Genomic DNA, 27,430 nt, shown 5'->3' with positions numbered 1-27,430 from the left:
AAACTGTTCTTTACCTTTTTCACACTATGAAACAGCTTTGTATTCACCTTAAACACTGTTTCAGGGCAAGAGATTGTGTTTTAGACTAAAAGGGAATGCATTATAAGAAGAATCTTTACTTTGAAACTGTTCTTTACCTTTTTCACACTATGAAACAGCTTTGTATTCACCTTAAACACTGTTTCAGGGCAAGAAATTGTGTTTTAGACTAAAAGGGAATGCATTATAAGAAGAATCTTTACTTTGAACATATGTTCTTTACCTTTTTCACACTATGAAACAGCTTTGTATTCACCTTAAACACTGTTGCAGGGCAAGAGATTGTGTTTTAGACTAAAAGGGAATGCATTATAAGAAGAATCTTTACTTTGAAACTCTGTTCTTTACCTTTTTAATACTATAAAACAGCTTTGTATTCACCTTAAACACTGTTTCAGGGCAAGAGATTTTGTTTTAGACTAAAAGGGAATGCATTATAAGAAGAATCTTTACTTTGAAACTCTGTGCTTTACCTTTTTCACACTATGAAACAGCTTTGTATTCACCTTAAACACTGTTTCAGGGCAAGAAATTGTGTTTTAGACTAAAAGGGAATGCATTATAAGAAGAATCTTTACTTTGAACATATGTTCTTTACCTTTTTCACACTATGAAACAGCTTTGTATTCACCTTAAACACTGTTGCAGGGCAAGAGATTGTGTTTTAGACTAAAAGGGAATGCATAATAAGAAGAATCTTTACTTTGAAACTCTGTTCTTTACCTTTTTCATACTATGAAACAGCTTTGTATTCACCTTAAACACTGTTTCAGGGCAAGAGATTGTGTTTAAGACTAAAAGGGAATGCAAAATAAGAAGAATCTTTACTTTGAAACTCTGTTCTTTACCTTTTTCATACTATGAAACAGCTTTGTATTCACCTTAAACACTGTTTCAGGGCAAGAGATTGTGTTTTAGACTAAAAGGGAATGCATTATAAGAAGAATCTTTACTTTGAAACTGTTCTTTACCTTTTTCACACTATGAAACAGCTTTGTATTCACCTTAAACACTGTTTCAGGGCAAGAGATTGTGTTTTAGACTAAAAGGGAATGCATTATAAGAAGAATCTTTACTTTGAACCTATGTTCTTTACCTTTTTCACACTATGAAACAGCTTTGTATTCACCTTAAACACTGTTGCAGGGCAAGAGATTGTGTTTTAGACTAAACGGGAATATATAATAAGAAGAATCTTTACTTTGAAACTCTGTTCTTTACCTTTTTCATACTATGAAACAGCTTTGTATTCACTTTAAACACTGTTTCAGGGCAAGAGATTGTGTTTTAGACTAAAAGGGAATGCATTATAAGAAGAATCTTTACTTTGAACCTATGTTCTTTACCTTTTTCAAACTATGAAACAGCTTTGTATTCACCTTAAACACTGTTTCAGGGCAAGAGATTGTGTTTAAGACTAAAAGGGAATGCAAAATAAGAAGAATCTTTACTTTGAAACTCTGTTCTTTACCTTTTTCATACTATGAAACAGCTTTGTATTCACCTTAAACACTGTTTCAGGGCAAGAGATTGTGTTTTAGACTAAAAGGGAATGCATAATAAGAAGAATCTTTACTTTGAAACTCTGTTCTTTACCTTTTTCACACTATGAAACAGCTTTGTATTCACCTTAAACACTGTTGCAGGGCAAGAGATTGTGTTTTAGACTAAAAGGGAATGCATTATAAGAAGAATCTTTACTTTGAACCTATGTTCTTTACCTTTTTCACACTATGAAACAGCTTTGTATTCACCTTAAACACTGTTTCAGGGCAAGAGATTGTGTTTTAGACTAAAAGGGAATGCATTATAAGAAGAATCTTTACTTTGAAACTCTGTTCTTTACCTTTTTAATACTATGAAACAGCTTTGTATTCACCTTAAACACTGTTTCAGGGCAAGAGATTGTGTTTTAGACTAAAAGGGAATGCATTATAAGAAGAATCTTTACTTTGAAACTGTTCTTTACCTTTTTCACACTATGAAACAGCTTTGTATTCACCTTAAACACTGTTTCAGGGCAAGAGATTGTGTTTTAGACTAAAAGGGAATGCATTATAAGAAGAATCTTTACTTTGAAACTGTTCTTTACCTTTTTCACACTATGAAACAGCTTTGTATTCACCTTAAACACTGTTTCAGGGCAAGAAATTGTGTTTTAGACTAAAAGGGAATGCATTATAAGAAGAATCTTTACTTTGAACATATGTTCTTTACCTTTTTCACACTATGAAACAGCTTTGTATTCACCTTAAACACTGTTGCAGGGCAAGAGATTGTGTTTTAGACTAAAAGGGAATGCATTATAAGAAGAATCTTTACTTTGAAACTCTGTTCTTTACCTTTTTAATACTATGAAACAGCTTTGTATTCACCTTAAACACTGTTTCAGGGCAAGAGATTGTGTTTTAGACTAAAAGGGAATGCATTATAAGAAGAATCTTTACTTTGAAACTCTGTGCTTTACCTTTTTCACACTATGAAACAGCTTTGTATTCACCTTAAACACTGTTTCAGGGCAAGAAATTGTGTTTTAGACTAAAAGGGAATGCATTATAAGAAGAATCTTTACTTTGAACATATGTTCTTTACCTTTTTCACACTATGAAACAGCTTTGTATTCACCTTAAACACTGTTGCAGGGCAAGAGATTGTGTTTTAGACTAAAAGGGAATGCATAATAAGAAGAATCTTTACTTTGAAACTCTGTTCTTTACCTTTTTCATACTATGAAACAGCTTTGTATTCACCTTAAACACTGTTTCAGGGCAAGAGATTGTGTTTAAGACTAAAAGGGAATGCAAAATAAGAAGAATCTTTACTTTGAAACTCTGTTCTTTACCTTTTTCATACTATGAAACAGCTTTGTATTCACCTTAAACACTGTTTCAGGGCAAGAAATTGTGTTTTAGACTAAAAGGGAATGCATTATAAGAAGAATCTTTACTTTGAAACTGTTCTTTACCTTTTTCACACTATGAAACAGCTTTGTATTCACCTTAAACACTGTTTCAGGGCAAGAGAATGTGTTTTAGACTAAAAGTGAATGCATTATAAGAAGAATCTTTACTTTGAAACTCTGTTCTTTACCTTTTTAATACTATGAAACAGCTTTGTATTCACCTTAAACACTGTTTCAGGGCAAGAGATTGTGTTTTAGACTAAAAGGGAATGCATTATACGAAGAATCTTTACTTTGAACCTATGTTCTTTACCTTTTTCACACTATGAAACAGCTTTGTATTCACCTTAAACACTGTTGCAGGGCAAGAGATTGTGTTTTAGACTAAAAGGGAATACATAATAAGAAGAATCTTTACTTTGAAACTCTGTTCTTTACCTTTTTCATACTATGAAACAGCTTTGTATTCACTTTAAACACTGTTTCAGGGCAAGAGATTGTGTTTTAGACTAAAAGGGAATGCATTATAAGAAGAATCTTTACTTTGAACCTATGTTCTTTACCTTTTTCAAACTATGAAACAGCTTTGTATTCACCTTAAACACTGTTTCAGGGCAAGAGATTGTGTTTAAGACTAAAAGGGAATGCAAAATAAGAAGAATCTTTACTTTGAAACTCTGTTCTTTACCTTTTTCATACTATGAAACAGCTTTGTATTCACCTTAAACACTGTTTCAGGGCAAGAGATTGTGTTTTAGACTAAAAGGGAATGCATAATAAGAAGAATCTTTACTTTGAAACTCTGTTCTTTACCTTTTTCACACTATGAAACAGCTTTGTATTCACCTTAAACACTGTTGCAGGGCAAGAGATTGTGTTTTAGACTAAAAGGGAATGCATTATAAGAAGAATCTTTACTTTGAACCTATGTTCTTTACCTTTTTCACACTATGAAACAGCTTTGTATTCACCTTAAACACTGTTTCAGGGCAAGAGATTGTGTTTTAGACTAAAAGGGAATGCATTATAAGAAGAATCTTTACTTTGAAACTCTGTTCTTTACCTTTTTAATACTATGAAACAGCTTTGTATTCACCTTAAACACTGTTTCAGGGCAAGAGATTGTGTTTTAGACTAAAAGGGAATGCATTATAAGAAGAATCTTTACTTTGAAACTGTTCTTTACCTTTTTCACACTATGAAACAGCTTTGTATTCACCTTAAACACTGTTTCAGGGCAAGAGATTGTGTTTTAGACTAAAAGGGAATGCATTATAAGAAGAATCTTTACTTTGAAACTGTTCTTTACCTTTTTCACACTATGAAACAGCTTTGTATTCACCTTAAACACTGTTGCAGGGCAAGAGATTGTGTTTTAGACTAAAAGGGAATACATAATAAGAAGAATCTTTACTTTGAAACTCTGTTCTTTACCTTTTTCATACTATGAAACAGCTTTGTATTCACCTTAAACACTGTTTCAGGGCAAGAGATTGTGTTTTAGACTAAAAGGGAATGCATTATAAGAAGAATCTTTACTTTGAACCTATGTTCTTTACCTTTTTCACACTATGAAACAGCTTTGTATTCACCTTAAACACTGTTGCAGGGCAAGAGATTGTGTTTTAGACTAAAAGGGAATGCATTATAAGAAGAATCTTTACTTTGAAACTCTGTTCTTTACCTTTTTCACACTATGAAACAGCTTTGTATTCACCTTAAACACTGTTTCAGGGCAAGAAATTGTGTTTTAGACTAAAAGGGAATGCATTATAAGAAGAATCTTTACTTTGAACCTATGTTCTTTACCTTTTTCACACTATGAAACAGCTTTGTATTCACCTTAAACACTGTTGCAGGGTAAGAGATTGTGTTTTAGACTAAAAGGGAATGCATAATAAGAAGAATCTTTACTTTGAAACTCTGTTCTTTACCTTTTTCATACTATGAAACAGCTTTGTATTCACCTTAAACACTGTTTCAGGGCAAGAGATTGTGTTTTAGACTAAAAGGGAATGCATTATAAGAAGAATCTTTACTTTGAAACTGTTCTTTACCTTTTTCACACTATGAAACAGCTTTGTATTCACCTTAAACACTGTTTCAGGGCAAGAGATTGTGTTTTCGACTAAAAAGGAATGCATTATAAGAAGAATCTTTACTTTGAAACTCTGTTCTTTACCTTTTTAATACTATGAAACAGCTTTGTATTCACCTTAAACACTGTTGCAGGGCAAGAGATTGTGTTTTAGACTAAAAGGGAATGCATTATAAGAAGAATCTTTACTTTGAAACTGTTCTTTACCTTTTTCACACTATGAACCAGCTTTGTATTCACCTTAAACACTGTTTCAGGGCAAGAGATTGTGTTTCAGACTAAAAGGGAATGCATAATAAGAAGAATCTTTACTTTGAAACTGTTCTTTACCTTTTTCACACTATGAAACAGCTTTGTATTCACCTTAAACACTGTTTCAGGGCAAGAGATTGTGTTTTAGACTAAAAGGGAATGCATAATAAGAAGAATCTTTACTTTGAAACTGTTCTTTACCTTTTTAACACTATGAAACAGCTTTGTATTCACCTTAAACACTGTTTCAGGACAAGAGATTGTGTTTTAGACTAAAAGGGAATGCATAATAAGAAGAATATTTACTTTGAAACTCTGTTCTTTACCTTTTTCACACTATGAAACAGCTTTGTATTCACCTTAAACACTGTTTCAGGGCAAGAGATTTTGTTTTAGACTAAAAGGGAATGCATAATAAGAAGAATCTTTACTTTGAAACTCTGTTCTTTACCTTTTTCACACTATGAAACAGCTTTGTATTCACCTTAAACACTGTTGCAGGGCAAGAGATTGTGTTTTAGACTAAAAGGGAATGCATAATAAGAAGAATCTTTACTTTGAAACTGTTCTTTACCTTTTTCACACTTTGAAACAGCTTTGTATTCACCTTAAACACTGTTTCAGGGCAAGAGATTGTGTTTAAGACTAAAAGGGAATGCAAAATAAGAAGAATCTTTACTTTGAAACTCTGTTCTTTACCTTTTTCATACTATGAAACAGCTTTGTATTCACCTTAAGCACTGTTTCAGGGCAAGAGATTGTGTTTTAGACTAAAAGGGAATGCATTATAAGAAGAATCTTTACTTTGAAACTGTTCTTTACCTTTTTCACACTATGAAACAGCTTTGTATTCACCTTAAACACTGTTTCAGGGCAAGAGATTGCGTTTTAGACTAAAAGGGAATGCATAATAAGAAGAATCTTTACTTTGAAACTGTTCTTTACCTTTTTCACACTATGAAACAGCTTTGTATTCACCTTAAACACTGTTTCAGGGCAAGAGATTGTGTTTAAGACTAAAAGGGAATGCAAAATAAGAAGAATCTTTACTTTGAAACTGTTCTTTACCTTTTTCATACTATGAAACAGCTTTGTATTCACCTTAAACACTGTTTCAGGGCAAGAGATTGTGTTTTAGACTAAAAGGGAATGCATTATAAGAAGAATCTTTACTTTGAAACTCTGTTCTTTACCTTTTTAATACTATGAAACAGCTTTGTATTCACCTTAAACACTGTTTCAGGGCAAGAGATTGTGTTTTAGACTAAAAGGGAATGCATTATAAGAAGAATCTTTACTTTGAAACTGTTCTTTACCTTTTTCACACTATGAAACAGCTTTGTATTCACCTTAAACACTGTTTCAGGGCAAGAGATTGTGTTTTAGAATAAAAGGGAATGCATTATAAGAAGAATCTTTACTTTGAACCTATGTTCTTTACCTTTTTCACACTATGAAACAGCTTTGTATTCACCTTAAACACTGTTGCAGGGCAAGAGATTGTGTTTTAGACTAAAAGGGAATACATAATAAGAAGAATCTTTACTTTGAAACTCTGTTCTTTACCTTTTTCATACTATGAAACAGCTTTGTATTCACCTTAAACACTGTTGCAGGGCAAGAGATTGTGTTTTAGACTAAAAGGGAATACATAATAAGAAGAATCTTTACTTTGAAACTCTGTTCTTTACCTTTTTCATACTATGAAACAGCTTTGTATTCACCTTAAACACTGTTTCAGGGCAAGAGATTGTGTTTTAGACTAAAAGGGAATGCATTATAAGAAGAATCTTTACTTTGAACCTATGTTCTTTACCTTTTTCACACTATGAAACAGCTTTGTATTCACCTTAAACACTGTTTCAGGGCAAGAGATTGTGTTTTAGACTAAAAGGGAATGCATTATAAGAAGAATCTTTACTTTGAAACTCTGTTCTTTACCTTTTTCACACTATGAAACAGCTTTGTATTCACCTTAAACACTGTTTCAGGGCAAGAAATTGTGTTTTAGACTAAAAGGGAATGCATTATAAGAAGAATCTTTACTTTGAACCTATGTTCTTTACCTTTTTCACACTATGAAACAACTTTGTATTCACCTTAAACACTGTTTCAGGGCAAGAGATTGTGTTTAAGACTAAAAGGGAATGCAAAATAAGAAGAATCTTTACTTTGAAACTCTGTTCTTTACCTTTTTCATACTATGAAACAGCTTTGTATTCACCTTAAACACTGTTTCAGGGCAAGAGATTGTGTTTTAGACTAAAAGGGAATGCATAATAAGAAGAATCTTTACTTTGAAACTGTTCTTTACCTTTTTCACACTATGAAACAGCTTTGTATTCACCTTAAACACTGTTTCAGGGCAAGAGATTGTGTTTTAGACTAAAAGGGAATGCATAATAAGAAGAATCTTTACTTTGAAACTGTTCTTTACCTTTTTAACACTATGAAACAGCTTTGTATTCACCTTAAACACTGTTTCAGGACAAGAGATTGTGTTTTAGACTAAAAGGGAATGCATAATAAGAAGAATATTTACTTTGAAACTCTGTTCTTTACCTTTTTCACACTATGAAACAGCTTTGTATTCACCTTAAACACTGTTTCAGGGCAAGAGATTTTGTTTTAGACTAAAAGGGAATGCATAATAAGAAGAATCTTTACTTTGAAACTCTGTTCTTTACCTTTTTCACACTATGAAACAGCTTTGTATTCACCTTAAACACTGTTTCAGGGCAAGAGATTGTGTTTTAGACTAAAATGGAATGCATAATAAGAAGAATCTTTACTTTGAAACTCTGTTCTTTATCTTTTTCACACTATGAAACAGCTTTGTATTCACTTTAAACACTGTTTCAGGGCAAGAGATTGTGTTTTAGACTAAAAGGGAATGCATAATAAGAAGAATCTTTACTTTGAAACTCTGTTCTTTACCTTTTTAACACTATGAAACAGCTTTGTATTCACCTTAAACACTGTTTCAGGGCAAGAAATTGTGTTTTAGACTAAAAGGGAATGCATTATAAGAAGAATCTTTACTTTGAACCTATGTTCTTTACCTTTTTCACACTATGAAACAACTTTGTATTCACCTTAAACACTGTTTCAGGGCAAGAGATTGTGTTTTAGACTAAAAGGGAATGCAAAATAAGAAGAATCTTTACTTTGAAACTCTGTTCTTTACCTTTTTCATACTATGAAACAGCTTTGTATTCACCTTAAACACTGTTTCAGGGCAAGAGATTGTGTTTTAGACTAAAAGGGAATGCATAATAAGAAGAATCTTTACTTTGAAACTGTTCTTTACCTTTTTCACACTATGAAACAGCTTTGTATTCACCTTAAACACTGTTTCAGGGCAAGAGATTGTGTTTTAGACTAAAAGGGAATGCATAATAAGAAGAATCTTTACTTTGAAACTGTTCTTTACCTTTTTAACACTATGAAACAGCTTTGTATTCACCTTAAACACTGTTTCAGGACAAGAGATTGTGTTTTAGACTAAAAGGGAATGCATAATAAGAAGAATATTTACTTTGAAACTCTGTTCTTTACCTTTTTCACACTATGAAACAGCTTTGTATTCACCTTAAACACTGTTTCAGGGCAAGAGATTTTGTTTTAGACTAAAAGGGAATGCATAATAAGAAGAATCTTTACTTTGAAACTCTGTTCTTTACCTTTTTCACACTATGAAACAGCTTTGTATTCACCTTAAACACTGTTGCAGGGCAAGAGATTGTGTTTTAGACTAAAAGGGAATGCATTATAAGAAGAATATTTACTTTGAAACTCTGTTCTTTACCTTTTTCACACTATGAAACAGCTTTGTATTCACCTTAAACACTGTTTCAGGGCAAGAAATTGTGTTTTAGACTAAAAGGGAATGCATTATAAGAAGAATCTTTACTTTGAACCTATGTTCTTTACCTTTTTCACACTATGAAACAGCTTTGTATTCACCTTAAACACTGTTGCAGGGCAAGAGATTGTGTTTTAGAATAAAAGGGAATGCATAATAAGAAGAATCTTTACTTTGAAACTTTGTTCTTTACCTTTTTCATACTATGAAACAGCTTTGTATTCACCTTAAACACTGTTTCAGGGCAAGAGATTGTGTTTAAGACTAAAAGGGAATGCAAAATAAGAAGAATCTTTACTTTGAAACTGTTCTTTACCTTTTTCATACTATGAAACAGCTTTGTATTCACCTTAAACACTGTTTCAGGGCAAGAGATTGTGTTTTAGACTAAAAGGGAATGCATAATAAGAAGAATCTTTACTTTGAAACTCTGTTCTTTACCTTTTTCACACTATGAAACAGCTTTGTATTCACCTTAAACACTGTTGCAGGGCAAGAGATTGTGTTTTAGACTAAAAGGGAATGCATTATAAGAAGAATCTTTACTTTGAACCTATGTTCTTTACCTTTTTCACACTATGAAACAGCTTTGTATTCACCTTAAACACTGTTTCAGGGCAAGAGATTGTGTTTAAGACTAAAAGGGAATGCATTATAAGAAGAATCTTTACTTTGAAACTCTGTTCTTTACCTTTTTAATACTATGAAACAGCTTTGTATTCACCTTAAACACTGTTTCAGGGCAAGAGATTGTGTTTTAGACTAAAAGGGAATGCATTATAAGAAGAATCTTTACTTTGAAACTGTTATTTACCTTTTTCACACTATGAAACAGCTTTGTATTCACCTTAAACACTGTTTCAGGGCAAGAGATTGTGTTTTAGACTAAAAGGGAATGCATTATAAGAAGAATCTTTACTTTGAACCTATGTTCTTTACCTTTTTCACACTATGAAACAGCTTTGTATTCACCTTAAACACTGTTTCAGGGCAAGAGATTGTGTTTTAGACTAAAAGGGAATGCATTATAAGAAGAATCTTTACTTTGAAACTCTGTTCTTTACCTTTTTCACACTATGAAACAGCTTTGTATTCACCTTAAACACTGTTTCAGGGCAAGAAATTGTGTTTTAGACTAAAAGGGAATGCATTATAAGAAGAATCTTTACTTTGAACCTATGTTCTTTACCTTTTTCACACTATGAAACAACTTTGTATTCACCTTAAACACTGTTTCAGGGCAAGAGATTGTGTTTAAGACTAAAAGGGAATGCAAAATAAGAAGAATCTTTACTTTGAAACTCTGTTCTTTACCTTTTTCATACTATGAAACAGCTTTGTATTCACCTTAAACACTGTTTCAGGGCAAGAGATTGTGTTTTAGACTAAAAGGGAATGCATAATAAGAAGAATCTTTACTTTGAAACTGTTCTTTACCTTTTTCACACTATGAAACAGCTTTGTATTCACCTTAAACACTGTTTCAGGGCAAGAGATTGTGTTTTAGACTAAAAGGGAATGCATAATAAGAAGAATCTTTACTTTGAAACTGTTCTTTACCTTTTTAACACTATGAAACAGCTTTGTATTCACCTTAAACACTGTTTCAGGACAAGAGATTGTGTTTTAGACTAAAAGGGAATGCATAATAAGAAGAATATTTACTTTGAAACTCTGTTCTTTACCTTTTTCACACTATGAAACAGCTTTGTATTCACCTTAAACACTGTTTCAGGGCAAGAGATTTTGTTTTAGACTAAAAGGGAATGCATAATAAGAAGAATCTTTACTTTCAAACTCTGTTCTTTACCTTTTTCACACTATGAAACAGCTTTGTATTCACCTTAAACACTGTTTCAGGGCAAGAGATTGTGTTTTAGACTAAAAGGGAATGCATAATAAGAAGAATCTTTACTTTGAAACTCTGTTCTTTATCTTTTTCACACTATGAAACAGCTTTGTATTCACTTTAAACACTGTTTCAGGGCAAGAGATTGTGTTTTAGACTAAAAGGGAATGCATAATAAGAAGAATCTTTACTTTGAAACTCTGTTCTTTACCTTTTTAACACTATGAAACAGCTTTGTATTCACCTTAAACACTGTTTCAGGGCAAGAAATTGTGTTTTAGACTAAAAGGGAATGCATTATAAGAAGAATCTTTACTTTGAACCTATGTTCTTTACCTTTTTCACACTATGAAACAACTTTGTATTCACCTTAAACACTGTTTCAGGGCAAGAGATTGTGTTTTAGACTAAAAGGGAATGCAAAATAAGAAGAATCTTTACTTTGAAACTCTGTTCTTTACCTTTTTCATACTATGAAACAGCTTTGTATTCACCTTAAACACTGTTTCAGGGCAAGAGATTGTGTTTTAGACTAAAAGGGAATGCATAATAAGAAGAATCTTTACTTTGAAACTGTTCTTTACCTTTTTCACACTATGAAACAGCTTTGTATTCACCTTAAACACTGTTGCAGGGCAAGAGATTGTGTTTTAGACTAAAAGGGAATGCATTATAAGAAGAATCTTTACTTTGAACCTATGTTCTTTACCTTTTTCACACTATGAAACAGCTTTGTATTCACCTTAAACACTGTTTCAGGGCAAGAGATTGTGTTTTAGACTAAAAGGGAATGCATTATAAGAAGAATCTTTACTTTGAAACTGTTCTTTACCTTTTTCACACTATGAAACAGCTTTGTATTCACCTTAAACACTGTTTCAGGGCAAGAGATTGTGTTTTAGACTAAAAGGGAATGCATTATAAGAAGAATCTTTACTTTGAACCTATGTTCTTTACCTTTTTCACACTATGAAACAGCTTTGTATTCACCTTAAACACTGTTTCAGGGCAAGAGATTGTGTTTTAGACTAAAAGGGAATGCATTATAAGAAGAATCTTTACTTTGAAACTCTGTTCTTTACCTTTTTCACACTATGAAACAGCTTTGTATTCACCTTAAACACTGTTTCAGGGCAAGAAATTGTGTTTTAGACTAAAAGGGAATGCATTATAAGAAGAATCTTTACTTTGAACCTATGTTCTTTACCTTTTTCACACTATGAAACAACTTTGTATTCACCTTAAACACTGTTTCAGGGCAAGAGATTGTGTTTAAGACTAAAAGGGAATGCAAAATAAGAAGAATCTTTACTTTGAAACTCTGTTCTTTACCTTTTTCATACTATGAAACAGCTTTGTATTCACCTTAAACACTGTTTCAGGGCAAGAGATTGTGTTTTAGACTAAAAGGGAATGCATAATAAGAAGAATCTTTACTTTGAAACTGTTCTTTACCTTTTTCACACTATGAAACAGCTTTGTATTCACCTTAAACACTGTTTCAGGACAAGAGATTGTGTTTTAGACTAAAAGGGAATGCATAATAAGAAGAATCTTTACTTTGAAACTGTTCTTTACCTTTTTAACACTATGAAACAGCTTTGTATTCACCTTAAACACTGTTTCAGGACAAGAGATTGTGTTTTAGACTAAAAGGGAATGCATAATAAGAAGAATATTTACTTTGAAACTCTGTTCTTTACCTTTTTCACACTATGAAACAGCTTTGTATTCACCTTAAACACTGTTTCAGGGCAAGAGATTTTGTTTTAGACTAAAAGGGAATGCATAATAAGAAGAATCTTTACTTTGAAACTCTGTTCTTTACCTTTTTCACACTATGAAACAGCTTTGTATTCACCTTAAACACTGTTGCAGGGCAAGAGATTGTGTTTTAGACTAAAAGGGAATGCATTATAAGAAGAATATTTACTTTGAAACTCTGTTCTTTACCTTTTTCACACTATGAAACAGCTTTGTATTCACCTTAAACACTGTTTCAGGGCAAGAAATTGTGTTTTAGACTAAAAGGGAATGCATTATAAGAAGAATCTTTACTTTGAACCTATGTTCTTTACCTTTTTCACACTATGAAACAGCTTTGTATTCACCTTAAACACTGTTGCAGGGCAAGAGATTGTGTTTTAGAATAAAAGGGAATGCATAATAAGAAGAATCTTTACTTTGAAACTTTGTTCTTTACCTTTTTCATACTATGAAACAGCTTTGTATTCACCTTAAACACTGTTTCAGGGCAAGAGATTGTGTTTTAGACTAAAAGGGAATGCATTATAAGAAGAATCTTTACTTTGAATCTATGTTCTTTACCTTTTTCACACTATGAAACAGCTTTGTATTCACCTTAAACACTGTTTCAGGGCAAGAGATTGTGTTTTAGACTAAAAGGGAATGCATAATAAGAAGAATCTTTACTTTGAAACTGTTCTTTACCTTTTTCACACTATGAAACAGCTTTGTATTCACCTTAAACACTGTTTCAGGGCAAGAGATTGTGTTTAAGACTAAAAGGGAATGCAAAATAAGAAGAATCTTTACTTTGAAACTCTGTTCTTTACCTTTTTCATACTATGAAACAGCTTTGTATTCACCTTAAACACTGTTTCATGGCAAGAGATTGTGTTTTAGACTAAAAGGGAATGCATTATAAGAAGAATCTTTACTTTGAAACTGTTCTTTACCTTTTTCACACTATGAAACAGCTTTGTATTCACCTTAAACACTGTTTCAGGGCAAGAGATTGTGTTTTAGACTAAAAGGGAATGCATAATAAGAAGAATCTTTACTTTGAAACTGTTCTTTACCTTTTTCACACTATGAAACAGCTTTGTATTCACCTTAAACACTGTTTCAGGGCAAGAGATTGTGTTTAAGACTAAAAGGGAATGCAAAATAAGAAGAATCTTTACTTTGAAACTGTTCTTTACCTTTTTCATACTATGAAACAGCTTTGTATTCACCTTAAACACTGTTTCAGGGCAAGAGATTGTGTTTTAGACTAAAAGGGAATGCATAATAAGAAGAATCTTTACTTTGAAACTCTGTTCTTTACCTTTTTCACACTATGAAACAGCTTTGTATTCACCTTAAACACTGTTGCAGGGCAAGAGATTGTGTTTTAGACTAAAAGGGAATGCATTATAAGAAGAATCTTTACTTTGAACCTATGTTCTTTACCTTTTTCACACTATGAAACAGCTTTGTATTCACCTTAAACACTGTTTCAGGGCAAGAGATTGTGTTTAAGACTAAAAGGGAATGCATTATAAGAAGAATCTTTACTTTGAAACTCTGTTCTTTACCTTTTTAATACTATGAAACAGCTTTGTATTCACCTTAAACACTGTTTCAGGGCAAGAGATTGTGTTTTAGACTAAAAGGGAATGCATTATAAGAAGAATCTTTACTTTGAAACTGTTCTTTACCTTTTTCACACTATGAAACAGCTTTGTATTCACCTTAAACACTGTTTCAGGGCAAGAGATTGTGTTTTAGACTAAAAGCGAATGCATTATAAGAAGAATCTTTACTTTGAACCTATGTTCTTTACCTTTTTCACACTATGAAACAGCTTTGTATTCACCTTAAACACTGTTGCAGGGCAAGAGATTGTGTTTTAGACTAAAAGGGAATACATAATAAGAAGAATCTTTACTTTGAAACTCTGTTCTTTACCTTTTTCATACTATGAAACAGCTTTGTATTCACCTTAAACACTGTTGCAGGGCAAGAGATTGTGTTTTAGACTAAAAGGGAATACATAATAAGAAGAATCTTTACTTTGAAACTCTGTTCTTTACCTTTTTCATACTATGAAACAGCTTTGTATTCACTTTAAACACTGTTTCAGGGCAAGAGATTGTGTTTTAGACTAAAAGGGAATGCATTATAAGAAGAATCTTTACTTTGAACCTATGTTCTTTACCTTTTTCACACTATGAAACAGCTTTGTATTCACCTTAAACACTGTTTCAGGGCAAGAGATTGTGTTTTAGACTAAAAGGGAATGCATTATAAGAAGAATCTTTACTTTGAAACTCGGTTCTTTACCTTTTTCACACTATGAAACAGCTTTGTATTCACCTTAAACACTGTTTCAGGGCAAGAGATTGTGTTTAAGACTAAAAGGGAATGCAAAATAAGAAGAATCTTTACTTTGAAACTCTTTTTTACCTTTTTCATACTATGAAACAGCTTTGTATTCACCTTAAACACTGTTTCAGGGCAAGAGATTGTGTTTTAGACTAAAAGGGAATGCATTATAAGAAGAATCTTTACTTTGAAACTGTTCTTTACCTTTTTCACACTATGAAACAGCTTTGTATTCACCTTAAACACTGTTTCAGGGCAAGAAATTGTGTTTAAGACTAAAAGGGAATGCAAAATAAGAAGAATCTTTACTTTGAAACTGTTCTTTACCTTTTTCATACTATGAAACAGCTTTGTATTCACCTTAAACACTGTTTCAGGGCAAGAGATTGTGTTTTAGACTAAAAGGGAATGCATAATAAGAAGAATCTTTACTTTGAAACTCTGTTCTTTACCTTTTTCACACTATGAAACAGCTTTGTATTCACCTTAAACACCGTTGCAGGGCAAGAGATTGTGTTTTAGACTAAAAGGGAATGCATTATAAGAAGAATCTTTACTTTGAACCTATGTTCTTTACCTTTTTCACACTATGAAACAGCTTTGTATTCACCTTAAACACTGTTTCAGGGCAAGAGATTGTGTTTTAGACTAAAAGGGAATGCATTATAAGAAGAATCTTTACTTTGAAACTCTGTTCTTTACCTTTTTCATACTATGAAACAGCTTTGTATTCACTTTAAACACTGTTTCAGGGCAAGAGATTGTGTTTTAGACTAAAAGGGAATGCATTATAAGAAGAATCTTTACTTTGAACCTATGTTCTTTACCTTTTTCACACTATGAAACAGCTTTGTATTCACCTTAAACACTGTTTCAGGGCAAGAGATTGTGTTTTAGACTAAAAGGGAATGCATTATAAGAAGAATCTTTACTTTGAAACTCTGTTCTTTACCTTTTTCACACTATGAAACAGCTTTGTATTCACCTTAAACACTGTTTCAGGGCAAGAAATTGTGTTTTAGACTAAAAGGGAATGCATTATAAGAAGAATCTTTACTTTGAACCTATGTTCTTTACCTTTTTCACACTATGAAACAACTTTGTATTCACCTTAAACACTGTTTCAGGGCAAGAGATTGTGTTTTAGACTAAAAGGGAATGCATTATAAGAAGAATCTTTACTTTGAAACTGTTCTTTACCTTTTTCACACTATGAAACAGCTTTGTATTCACCTTAAACACTGTTTCAGGGCAAGAGATTGTGTTTTAGACTAAAAGGGAATGCATAATAAGAAGAATCTTTACTTTGAAACTGTTCTTTACCTTTTTCACACTATGAAACAGCTTTGTATTCACCTTAAACACTGTTTCAGGGCAAGAGATTGTGTTTAAGACTAAAAGGGAATGCAAAATAAGAAGAATCTTTACTTTGAAACTCTGTTCTTTACCTTTTTCATACTATGAAACAGCTTTGTATTCACCTTAAACACTGTTTCAGGGCAAGAGATTGTGTTTTAGACTAAAAGGGAATGCATTATAAGAAGAATCTTTACTTTGAAACTGTTCTTTACCTTTTTCACACTATGAAACAGCTTTGTATTCACCTTAAACACTGTTTCAGGGCAAGAGATTGTGTTTTAGACTAAAAGGGAATGCATAATAAGAAGAATCTTTACTTTGAAACTGTTCTTTACCTTTTTCACACTATGAAACAGCTTTGTATTCACCTTAAACACTGTTTAAGGGCAAGAGATTGTGTTTAAGACTAAAAGGGAATGCAAAATAAGAAGAATCTTTACTTTGAAACTCTGTTCTTTACCTTTTTCATACTATGAAACAGCTTTGTATTCACCTTAAACACTGTTTCAGGGCAAGAGATTGTGTTTTAGACTAAAAGGGAATGCATAATAAGAAGAATCTTTACTTTGAAACTCTGTTCTTTACCTTTTTCACACTATGAAACAGCTTTGTATTCACCTTAAACACTGTTGCAGGGCAAGAGATTGTGTTTTAGACTAAAAGGGAATGCATTATAAGAAGAATCTTTACTTTGAACCTATGTTCTTTACCTTTTTCACACTATGAAACAGCTTTGTATTCACCTTAAACACTGTTTCAGGGCAAGAGATTGTGTTTTAGACTAAAAGGGAATGCATTATAAGAAGAATCTTTACTTTGAAACTCTGTTCTTTACCTTTTTAATACTATGAAACAGCTTTGTATTCACCTTAAACACTGTTTCAGGGCAAGAGATTGTGTTTTAGACTAAAAGGGAATGCATTATAAGAAGAATCTTTACTTTGAAACTGTTCTTTACCTTTTTCACACTATGAAACAGCTTTGTATTCACCTTAAACACTGTTTCAGGGCAAGAGATTGTGTTTTAGACTAAAAGGGAATGCATTATAAGAAGAATCTTTACTTTGAAACTGTTCTTTACCTTTTTCACACTATGAAACAGCTTTGTATTCACCTTAAACACTGTTTCAGGGCAAGAGATTTTGTTTTAGACTAAAAGGGAATGCATAATAAGAAGAATCTTTACTTTGAAACTGTTCTTTACCTTTTTAACACTATGAAACAGCTTTGTATTCACCTTAAACACTGTTGCAAGGCAAGAGATTGTGTTTTAGACTAAAAGGGAATGCATTATTAGAAGAATCTTTAGTTTGAAACTCTGTTCTTTACCTTTTTTACACTATGAAACAGCTTTGTATTCACCTTAAACACTGTTTCAGGGCAAGAAATTGTGTTTTAGACTAAAAGGGAATGCATTATAAGAAGAATCTTTACTTTGAACCTATGTTCTTTACATTTTTCACACTATGAAACAGCTTTGTATTCACCTTAAACACTGTTGCAGGGCAAGAGATTGTGTTTTAGACTAAAAGGGAATGCATAATAAGAAGAATCTTTACTTTGAAACTCTGTTCTTTACCTTTTTCATACTATGAAACAGCTTTGTATTCACCTTAAACACTGTTTCAGGGCAAGAGATTGTGTTTAAGACTAAAAGGGAATGCATAATAAGAAGAATCTTTACTTTGAAACTCTGTTCTTTACCTTTTTCACACTATGAAACAGCTTTGTATTCACCTTAAACACTGTTTCAGGGCAAGAGATTGTGTTTTAGACTAAAAGGGAATGCATTATAAGAAGAATCTTTACTTTGAAACTCTGTTCTTTACCTTTTTCACACTATGAAACAGCTTTGTATTCACCTTAAACACTGTTTCAGGGCAAGAAATTGTGTTTTAGACTAAAAGGGAATGCATTATAAGAAGAATCTTTACTTTGAACCTATGTTCTTTACCTTTTTCACACTATGAAACAGCTTTGTATTCACCTTAAACACTGTTGCAAGGCAAGAGATTGTGTTTTAGACTAAAAGGGAATGCATAATAAGAAGAATCTTTACTTTGAAACTTTTTTCTTTACCTTTTTCATACTATGAAACAGCTTTGTATTCACCTTAAACACTGTTTCAGGGCAAGAGATTGTGTTTTAGACTAAAAGGGAATGCATTATAAGAAGAATCTTTACTTTGAACCTATGTTCTTTACCTTTTTCACACTATGAAACAGCTTTGTATTCACCTTAAACACTGTTGCAGGGCAAGAGATTGTGTTTTAGACTAAAAGGGAATACATAATAAGAAGAATCTTTACTTTGAAACTCTGTTCTTTACCTTTTTCATACTATGAAACAGCTTTGTATTCACCTTAAACACTGTTTCAGGGCAAGAGATTGTGTTTTAGACTAAAAGGGAATGCATTATAAGAAGAATCTTTACTTTGAACCTATGTTCTTTACCTTTTTCACACTATGAAACAGCTTTGTATTCACCTTAAACACTGTTGCAGGGCAAGAGATTGTGTTTTAGACTAAAAGGGAATGCATTATAAGAAGAATCTTTACTTTGAAACTCTGTTCTTTACCTTTTTCACACTATGAAACAGCTTTGTATTCACCTTAAACACTGTTTCAGGGCAAGAGATTGTGTTTTAGACTAAAAGGGAATGCATTATAAGAAGAATCTTTACTTTGAAACTCTGTTCTTTACCTTTTTCACACTATGAAACAGCTTTGTATTCACCTTAAACACTGTTTCAGGGCAAGAAATTGTGTTTTAGACTAAAAGGGAATGCATTATAAGAAGAATCTTTACTTTGAACCTATGTTCTTTACCTTTTTCACACTATGAAACAGCTTTGTATTCACCTTAAACACTGTTGCAGGGCAAGAGATTGTGTTTTAGACTAAAAGGGAATGCATAATAAGAAGAATCTTTACTTTGAAACTCTGTTCTTTACCTTTTTCATACTATGAAACAGCTTTGTATTCACCTTAAACACTGTTGCAGGGCAAGAGATTGTGTTTTAGACTAAAAGGGAATGCATTATAAGAAGAATCTTTACTTTGAATCTATGTTCTTTACCTTTTTCACACTATGAAACAGCTTTGTATTCACCTTAAACACTGTTTCAGGGCAAGAGATTGTGTTTTAGACTAAAAGGGAATGCATTATAAGAAGAATCTTTACTTTGAAACTGTTCTTTACCTTTTTCACACTATGAAACAGCTTTGTATTCACCTTAAACACTGTTTCAGGGCAAGAGATTTTGTTTTAGACTAAAAGGGAATGCATAATAAGAAGAATCTTTACTTTGAAACTGTTCTTTACCTTTTTAACACTATGAAACAGCTTTGTATTCACCTTAAACACTGTTTCAGGACAAGAGATTGTGTTTTAGACTAAAAGGGAATGCATAATAAGAAGAATATTTACTTTGAAACTCTGTTCTTTACCTTTTTCACACTATGAAACAGCTTTGTATTCACCTTAAACACTGTTTCAGGGCAAGAGATTGTGTTTTAGACTAAAAGGGAATGCATAATAAGAAGAATCTTTACTTTGAAACTCTGTTCTTTATCTTTTTCACACTATGAAACAGCTTTGTATTCACTTTAAACACTGTTTCAGGGCAAGAGATTGTGTTTTAGACTAAAAGGGAATGCATATTAAGAAGAATCTTTACTTTGAAACTGTTCTTTACCTTTTTAACAATATGAAACAGCTTTGTATTCACCTTAAACACTGTTGCAGGGCAAGAGATTGTGTTTTAGACTAAAAGGGAATGCATTATAAGAAGAATATTTACTTTGAAACTCTGTTCTTTACCTTTTTCACACTATGAAGCAGCTTTGTATTCACCTTAAACACTGTTTCAGGGCAAGAGATTGTGTTTTAGACTAAAAGGGAATGCATAATAAGAAGAATCTTTATTTTGAAACTCTGTTCTTTACCTTTTTCACACTATGAAACAGCTTTGTATTCACCTTAAACACTGTTTCAGGGCAAGAGATTGTGTTTTAGACTAAAAGGGAATGCCTAATAAGAAGAATCTTTACTTTGAAACTCTGTGCTTTACCTTTTTCACACTATGAAACAGCTTTATATTCACCTTAAACACTGTTTCAGGGCAAGAAATTGTGTTTTAGACTAAAAGGGAATGCATTATAAGAAGAATCTTTACTTTGAACCTATGTTCTTTACCTTTTTCACACTATGAAACAGCTTTGTATTCACCTTAAACACTGTTGCAAGGCAAGAGATTGTGTTTTAGACTAAAAGGGAATGCATAATAAGAAGAATCTTTACTTTGAAACTTTGTTCTTTACCTTTTTCATACTATGAAACAGCTTTGTATTCACCTTCAACACTGTTTCAGGGCAAGAGATTGTGTTTTAGACTAAAAGGGAATGCATTATAAGAAGAATCTTTACTTTGAACCTATGTTCTTTACCTTTTTCACACTATGAAACAGCTTTGTATTCACCTTAAACACTGTTGCAGGGCAAGAGATTGTGTTTTAGACTAAAAGGGAATACATAATAAGAAGAATCTTTACTTTGAAACTCTGTTCTTTACCTTTTTCATACTATGAAACAGCTTTGTATTCACCTTAAACACTGTTTCAGGGCAAGAGATTGTGTTTTAGACTAAAAGGGAATGCATTATAAGAAGAATCTTTACTTTGAACCTATGTTCTTTACCTTTTTCACACTATGAAACAGCTTTGTATTCACCTTAAACACTGTTGCAGGGCAAGAGATTGTGTTTTAGACTAAAAGGGAATGCATTATAAGAAGAATCTTTACTTTGAAACTCTGTTCTTTACCTTTTTCACACTATGAAACAGCTTTGTATTCACCTTAAACACTGTTTCAGGGCAAGAAATTGTGTTTTAGACTAAAAGGGAATGCATTATAAGAAGAATCTTTACTTTGAACCTATGTTCTTTACCTTTTTCACACTATGAAACAGCTTTGTATTCACCTTAAACACTGTTGCAGGGCAAGAGATTGTGTTTTAGACTAAAAGAGAATGCATAATAAGAAGAATCTTTACTTTGAAACTGTTCTTTACCTTTTTCATACTATGAAACAGCTTTGTATTCACCTTAAACACTGTTTCAGGGCAAGAGATTGTGTTTAAGACTAAAAGGGAATGCAAAATAAGAAGAATCTTTACTTTGAAACTCTGTTCTTTACCTTTTTCATACTATGAAACAGCTTTGTATTCACCTTAAACACTGTTTCAGGGCAAGAGATTGTGTTTTAGACTAAAAGGGAATGCATTATAAGAAGAATCTTTACTTTGAAACTGTTCTTTACCTTTTTCACACTATGAAACAGCTTTGTATTCACCTTAAACACTGTTTCAGGGCAAGAGATTGTGTTTTAGACTAAAAGGGAATGCATTATAAGAAGAATCTTTACTTTGAAACTCTGTTCTTTACCTTTTTAATACTATGAAACAGCTTTGTATTCACCTTAAACACTGTTTCAGGGCAAGAGATTGTGTTTAAGACTAAAAGGGAATGCATAATAAGAAGAATCTTTACTTTGAAACTCTGTTCTTTACCTTTTTCATACTATGAAACAGCTTTGTATTCACCTTAAACACTGTTTCAGGGCAAGAGATTGTGTTTTAGACTAAAAGGGAATGCATAATAAGAAGAATCTTTACTTTGAAACTCTGTTCTTTACCTTTTTCACACTATGAAACAGCTTTGTATTCACCTTAAACACTGTTGCAGGGCAAGAGATTGTGTTTTAGACTAAAAGGGAATGCATAATAAGAAGAATCTTTACTTTGAAACTCTGTTCTTTACCTTTTTCATACTATGAAACAGCTTTGTATTCACCTTAAACACTGTTTCAGGGCAAGAGATTGTGTTTTAGACTAAAAGGGAATGCATAATAAGAAGAATCTTTACTTTGAAACTCTGTTCTTTACCTTTTTCACACTATGAAACAGCTTTGTATTCACCTTAAACACTGTTGCAGGGCAAGAGATTGTGTTTTAGACTAAAAGGGAATGCATTATAAGAAGAATCTTTACTTTGAACCTATGTTCTTTACCTTTTTCACACTATGAAACAGCTTTGTATTCACCTTAAACACTGTTTCAGGGCAAGAGATTGTGTTTTAGACTAAAAGGGAATGCATTATAAGAAGAATCTTTACTTTGAAACTCTGTTCTTTACCTTTTTAATACTATGAAACAGCTTTGTATTCACCTTAAACACTGTTTCAGGGCAAGAGATTGTGTTTTAGACTAAAAGGGAATGCATTATAAGAAGAATCTTTACTTTGAAACTGTTCTTTACCTTTTTCACACTATGAAACAGCTTTGTATTCACCTTAAACACTGTTTCAGGGCAAGAGATTGTGTTTTAGACTAAAAGGGAATGCATTATAAGAAGAATCTTTACTTTGAAACTGTTCTTTACCTTTTTCACACTATGAAACAGCTTTGTATTCACCTTAAACACTGTTTCAGGGCAAGAGATTTTGTTTTAGACTAAAAGGGAATGCATAATAAGAAGAATCTTTACTTTGAAACTGTTCTTTACCTTTTTAACACTATGAAACAGCTTTGTATTCACCTTAAACACTGTTGCAAGGCAAGAGATTGTGTTTTAGACTAAAAGGGAATGCATTATTAGAAGAATCTTTAGTTTGAAACTCTGTTCTTTACCTTTTTTACACTATGAAACAGCTTTGTATTCACCTTAAACACTGTTTCAGGGCAAGAAATTGTGTTTTAGACTAAAAGGGAATGCATTATAAGAAGAATCTTTACTTTGAACCTATGTTCTTTACATTTTTCACACTATGAAACAGCTTTGTATTCACCTTAAACACTGTTGCAGGGCAAGAGATTGTGTTTTAGACTAAAAGGGAATGCATAATAAGAAGAATCTTTACTTTGAAACTCTGTTCTTTACCTTTTTCATACTATGAAACAGCTTTGTATTCACCTTAAACACTGTTTCAGGGCAAGAGATTGTGTTTAAGACTAAAAGGGAATGCATAATAAGAAGAATCTTTACTTTGAAACTCTGTTCTTTACCTTTTTCACACTATGAAACAGCTTTGTATTCACCTTAAACACTGTTTCAGGGCAAGAGATTGTGTTTTAGACTAAAAGGGAATGCATTATAAGAAGAATCTTTACTTTGAAACTCTGTTCTTTACCTTTTTCACACTATGAAACAGCTTTGTATTCACCTTAAACACTGTTTCAGGGCAAGAAATTGTGTTTTAGACTAAAAGGGAATGCATTATAAGAAGAATCTTTACTTTGAACCTATGTTCTTTACCTTTTTCACACTATGAAACAGCTTTGTATTCACCTTAAACACTGTTGCAAGGCAAGAGATTGTGTTTTAGACTAAAAGGGAATGCATAATAAGAAGAATCTTTACTTTGAAACTTTTTTCTTTACCTTTTTCATACTATGAAACAGCTTTGTATTCACCTTAAACACTGTTTCAGGGCAAGAGATTGTGTTTTAGACTAAAAGGGAATGCATTATAAGAAGAATCTTTACTTTGAACCTATGTTCTTTACCTTTTTCACACTATGAAACAGCTTTGTATTCACCTTAAACACTGTTGCAGGGCAAGAGATTGTGTTTTAGACTAAAAGGGAATACATAATAAGAAGAATCTTTACTTTGAAACTCTGTTCTTTACCTTTTTCATACTATGAAACAGCTTTGTATTCACCTTAAACACTGTTTCAGGGCAAGAGATTGTGTTTTAGACTAAAAGGGAATGCATTATAAGAAGAATCTTTACTTTGAACCTATGTTCTTTACCTTTTTCACACTATGAAACAGCTTTGTATTCACCTTAAACACTGTTGCAGGGCAAGAGATTGTGTTTTAGACTAAAAGGGAATGCATTATAAGAAGAATCTTTACTTTGAAACTCTGTTCTTTACCTTTTTCACACTATGAAACAGCTTTGTATTCACCTTAAACACTGTTTCAGGGCAAGAGATTGTGTTTTAGACTAAAAGGGAATGCATTATAAGAAGAATCTTTACTTTGAAACTCTGTTCTTTACCTTTTTCACACTATGAAACAGCTTTGTATTCACCTTAAACACTGTTTCAGGGCAAGAAATTGTGTTTTAGACTAAAAGGGAATGCATTATAAGAAGAATCTTTACTTTGAACCTATGTTCTTTACCTTTTTCACACTATGAAACAGCTTTGTATTCACCTTAAACACTGTTGCAGGGCAAGAGATTGTGTTTTAGACTAAAAGGGAATGCATAATAAGAAGAATCTTTACTTTGAAACTCTGTTCTTTACCTTTTTCATACTATGAAACAGCTTTGTATTCACCTTAAACACTGTTGCAGGGCAAGAGATTGTGTTTTAGACTAAAAGGGAATGCATTATAAGAAGAATCTTTACTTTGAATCTATGTTCTTTACCTTTTTCACACTATGAAACAGCTTTGTATTCACCTTAAACACTGTTTCAGGGCAAGAGATTGTGTTTTAGACTAAAAGGGAATGCATTATAAGAAGAATCTTTACTTTGAAACTGTTCTTTACCTTTTTCACACTATGAAACAGCTTTGTATTCACCTTAAACACTGTTTCAGGGCAAGAGATTTTGTTTTAGACTAAAAGGGAATGCATAATAAGAAGAATCTTTACTTTGAAACTGTTCTTTACCTTTTTAACACTATGAAACAGCTTTGTATTCACCTTAAACACTGTTTCAGGACAAGAGATTGTGTTTTAGACTAAAAGGGAATGCATAATAAGAAGAATATTTACTTTGAAACTCTGTTCTTTACCTTTTTCACACTATGAAACAGCTTTGTATTCACCTTAAACACTGTTTCAGGGCAAGAGATTGTGTTTTAGACTAAAAGGGAATGCATAATAAGAAGAATCTTTACTTTGAAACTCTGTTCTTTATCTTTTTCACACTATGAAACAGCTTTGTATTCACTTTAAACACTGTTTCAGGGCAAGAGATTGTGTTTTAGACTAAAAGGGAATGCATATTAAGAAGAATCTTTACTTTGAAACTGTTCTTTACCTTTTTAACAATATGAAACAGCTTTGTATTCACCTTAAACACTGTTGCAGGGCAAGAGATTGTGTTTTAGACTAAAAGGGAATGCATTATAAGAAGAATATTTACTTTGAAACTCTGTTCTTTACCTTTTTCACACTATGAAGCAGCTTTGTATTCACCTTAAACACTGTTTCAGGGCAAGAGATTGTGTTTTAGACTAAAAGGGAATGCATAATAAGAAGAATCTTTATTTTGAAACTCTGTTCTTTACCTTTTTCACACTATGAAACAGCTTTGTATTCACCTTAAACACTGTTTCAGGGCAAGAGATTGTGTTTTAGACTAAAAGGGAATGCCTAATAAGAAGAATCTTTACTTTGAAACTCTGTGCTTTACCTTTTTCACACTATGAAACAGCTTTATATTCACCTTAAACACTGTTTCAGGGCAAGAAATTGTGTTTTAGACTAAAAGGGAATGCATTATAAGAAGAATCTTTACTTTGAACCTATGTTCTTTACCTTTTTCACACTATGAAACAGCTTTGTATTCACCTTAAACACTGTTGCAAGGCAAGAGATTGTGTTTTAGACTAAAAGGGAATGCATAATAAGAAGAATCTTTACTTTGAAACTTTGTTCTTTACCTTTTTCATACTATGAAACAGCTTTGTATTCACCTTCAACACTGTTTCAGGGCAAGAGATTGTGTTTTAGACTAAAAGGGAATGCATTATAAGAAGAATCTTTACTTTGAACCTATGTTCTTTACCTTTTTCACACTATGAAACAGCTTTGTATTCACCTTAAACACTGTTGCAGGGCAAGAGATTGTGTTTTAGACTAAAAGGGAATACATAATAAGAAGAATCTTTACTTTGAAACTCTGTTCTTTACCTTTTTCATACTATGAAACAGCTTTGTATTCACCTTAAACACTGTTTCAGGGCAAGAGATTGTGTTTTAGACTAAAAGGGAATGCATTATAAGAAGAATCTTTACTTTGAACCTATGTTCTTTACCTTTTTCACACTATGAAACAGCTTTGTATTCACCTTAAACACTGTTGCAGGGCAAGAGATTGTGTTTTAGACTAAAAGGGAATGCATTATAAGAAGAATCTTTACTTTGAAACTCTGTTCTTTACCTTTTTCACACTATGAAACAGCTTTGTATTCACCTTAAACACTGTTTCAGGGCAAGAAATTGTGTTTTAGACTAAAAGGGAATGCATTATAAGAAGAATCTTTACTTTGAACCTATGTTCTTTACCTTTTTCACACTATGAAACAGCTTTGTATTCACCTTAAACACTGTTGCAGGGCAAGAGATTGTGTTTTAGACTAAAAGAGAATGCATAATAAGAAGAATCTTTACTTTGAAACTGTTCTTTACCTTTTTCATACTATGAAACAGCTTTGTATTCACCTTAAACACTGTTTCAGGGCAAGAGATTGTGTTTAAGACTAAAAGGGAATGCAAAATAAGAAGAATCTTTACTTTGAAACTCTGTTCTTTACCTTTTTCATACTATGAAACAGCTTTGTATTCACCTTAAACACTGTTTCAGGGCAAGAGATTGTGTTTTAGACTAAAAGGGAATGCATTATAAGAAGAATCTTTACTTTGAAACTGTTCTTTACCTTTTTCACACTATGAAACAGCTTTGTATTCACCTTAAACACTGTTTCAGGGCAAGAGATTGTGTTTTAGACTAAAAGGGAATGCATTATAAGAAGAATCTTTACTTTGAAACTCTGTTCTTTACCTTTTTAATACTATGAAACAGCTTTGTATTCACCTTAAACACTGTTTCAGGGCAAGAGATTGTGTTTAAGACTAAAAGGGAATGCATAATAAGAAGAATCTTTACTTTGAAACTCTGTTCTTTACCTTTTTCACACTATGAAACAGCTTTGTA

This window comes from Electrophorus electricus, chromosome 7, assembly GCF_041902795.1.
Source record: "Electrophorus electricus isolate QZ-2024a chromosome 7, ASM4190279v1, whole genome shotgun sequence".
NCBI lineage: Eukaryota > Metazoa > Chordata > Actinopteri > Gymnotiformes > Gymnotidae > Electrophorus > Electrophorus electricus.
This window is presented reverse-complemented; position numbering follows the sequence as displayed.